This window comes from Sciurus carolinensis, chromosome 4, assembly GCF_902686445.1.
Source record: "Sciurus carolinensis chromosome 4, mSciCar1.2, whole genome shotgun sequence".
In the NCBI taxonomy this organism is placed as follows: Eukaryota; Metazoa; Chordata; class Mammalia; order Rodentia; family Sciuridae; genus Sciurus; species Sciurus carolinensis.
Genome location: NC_062216.1, coordinates 127,886,641 through 127,889,740, shown reverse-complemented (window position 1 = coordinate 127,889,740; position 3,100 = coordinate 127,886,641).

Here is a 3,100-nt window from a genome sequence, read left to right as displayed (position 1 = left end):
TTGAAGAATTTTTTCCACCTGTATTGGTGGAAGGCAGCACCTTCTTCTTCCCACTTCAAAAGCAAAACTCCGGATACTTGTGTTCTCAACTACCAGAGCAGCTAGGACACAGGCTCATGGGGGCTACTGATAGGAAAGTCAAGATCTTGGAAATTCATTTCTGGGTTTGGTCCCTGAACATAGTTGGAGGAAGCAGCATTTGAACTGTGAGATCGTGGGGAAGTGCAGGCTTTGGTGCCCAGTGTCCTCAGAGGTCAGGACGCGCTGGTGTGGAGCATGCCTTTGGCTGTGATCTGGCTGTGCCCAGACTCCCTGGTACTTGCCCATTTCCCAAGCTGGTTCTTCAGTCTCCTGAATAGATTCTTTTTCTTAAATCACACAAGTTTGGTGTTGAGTTGAACTGTGTCCTTGAAAATTCTTATGCTGAAATTGTAACTCTTGGTATCTCAGAATGTGTCCCTATTTGGGTTGTTGCAGATGTATTAGTTAAATTGAAATGAAGTCATATTCAAGTAGAGCAGGCTCCTAGTCCAGTGTAACTGGTGTCCTCATCAAAGAGGGAAATTTGGAGAAAGAAAGAAAAAAAAAGAATGTGGGTATTGGAGTTGTAGTCCATCAACCTCGGAACTACCAGAAGTTTGAAGAGAGACATGAAACAGATCCATCCCTAGCACCCTGGAGTAGCCATTGGCTCTGCCAACACTTTAATTTTAGACCTGGCCTCTAGAACTGTGAGACAATAAATTCTGTTGTTCCAAACCACTCAGTTTGTGGTACTTTGTTACAGTAGTCCTAGCCAACTAACACAGTTAGTTTCTGCTACTTACCACTGAGGATCGTGACTCATGGGCGTCTTTCAGCCATGTGGATGAGAAAAGGGTTAACTGCTGGAGGACAATGTTGGCTATAAATCAATTACCCATAAACTTATCTAATCAATAAAAACACAAGAGTCAATACTCTTTTTTTTTTTTTTTTTTTTAATGAGAGGGGGCATGACGGTTCTGGCCATACCAGCTCTGGTCTGTAACAACACGAAGTAGCCCAACTCTCCTTTATTTTATAGTCACACAGGTAAAGGGGCTGGGACCAGGAGGGACTTCTGTGATGAACAGGACGGGGTGAAGTTAGGGGAGCCATTTTCTCAGGGAAACTGATAGGGAACCACTCCTACACAGTGCTACATACTTCCTGGCAAGCTGGGACAGACCTCCGTGGCTGCTAGTTCCTGGAAGGCAGGCCTCTGTGTCCCATGGCTCAAAGTCATCTGATTCTGCTAGATAAGGATGGCTTCCCACAGGGACTAATTTTGAATTACGTAAATAGATATGGCAAAATCCAGAACCTGGCAAGTCTGACAGTCTAGGCAGAGATGGTTGTCTTTGAATGATAAGTTGGCCTGGGCTTCAAATTAAAATCTCACAAAAGTAATACTGCCTTTGCAATACCGTAGAGCAGTGTTTGAGAAGATTAAAGTCTACCTCCTCTGGCAGGCGGCAGTAGTCGTTGCTGTGCTCAGCCTGGCCTGAAGGTCAACAGTCTCTGCACCCCATTCTATACTGCTGCTGTTTGCAGAGGGAATTGGAACTCTCTAACCACCGCAACTGCCTCCTGCTGCCTCAGCATTTGAGCTTTGACGTTGTTAAAAAGACAATGTGGCTTCTCCATGATGAGGAACTGCCTTATAGGCATATAGAGTTAAATTTTTTCTACGCTGGCAAAGTCTAGAAGGCCACAGCAAACTCACCTCGGGCAATCACCCAATCACGTCACCATAACATTTGCTTCTTTCAAAAATAATGTGATATTCTTTTTTTTTTTATTGTGAGCCAACATTATCTCTACGTAGATAATGTCAGACATGTAGGTCACTGTGTTCCCTAGTACCCAAAATAAATAGCAGAAAGTGAGGCCAAAGATGCAGAAGTGACATCATGTTATACTAAGCTGAGGACAGCTCAGGAGAGCACTGAGGAGCTCAGACTCTTAGCAGCATAGTACACTTACTCTCACTGATTAAAGCAAGTGGTACATCTGCCTTATCAGCGCTAATGGCTGAAACCATAGGTGGCACTATAAACAATATTGTTATGATCGATTGTTATGTATGTATTTGGTAGGAGTGCACATTTAAGTCACTACAACTCAGATATACAAATACAAAAACAACACTTTGATTTTGGCTACAAGTATTCCTGAGGCGGTGCCAGCAGTTTAATGGGACAACTAATTAAATATCTAATATTATTTAAATCTGGTTGGATCTGATCATTTAATAAGTCGATTTAGGCAGTGTCCTTTGAAATAGAAATGTTCAGTCTCTCTTTTTAGGTTTTCCTTACTTCCTGTTTCCTGTCTGAGCTGGTTTCTGAGTTTTTAAGAGGGAAGGAGCCTTCTGACCAGACGCTGCTCTCATCAGTGCTTCTTACATCCACTGCTTTCCAGCTGCAGTCCCCTCTCCGCCTCATTACTCAGCATTCTGTTAGCTTCTGATGCTGCAACCTGGAGGTTAAAGCCCAGCCCCAGCAATAAAGTCTGATCCTGTACGGGGCGCAACTGAAGAACAGACCAATCACCACTGAGAAGTACAAATCTGAGTCTTTATTAAGTCAGCCGGCTGACTGTCTCACACAATGCCCCCAAAAATAGCTTTTGGGAGAACAGCCCCGACCATAAGGTTGTAGGTGTTCTTATACCAAAAATCACATCAATCAAAAGTGTCTGTTGCTATGATTCGAAATTACAGACTACCATCATGAGATCATCAACAGAGGGGGAAGTGGGTCAAAACGACCCTTACCTAGGTACAAACTAAACAATGGTTACTAACATCCACACAATCACTCTTCACATGGTACATTGTTTAGGAGCAATAGGAATCAAAAGAGCAATTTTTCATCTCATAAGAATTGTCATTTTGCATTGCTAAATATGTCATGTTAAGTAACAGATGATGGATACAGAGACGGGGTGTACCCATGGGAGAAGTTTATTTCCTACATAACATGGAGTCTCAGAGCAAAATGGAGTCTGTTTAGTCATCTCCCTTATAGTCTGGCCTACAATATTCTTATGGAGCCAGATGTGTCAGCCCACCACA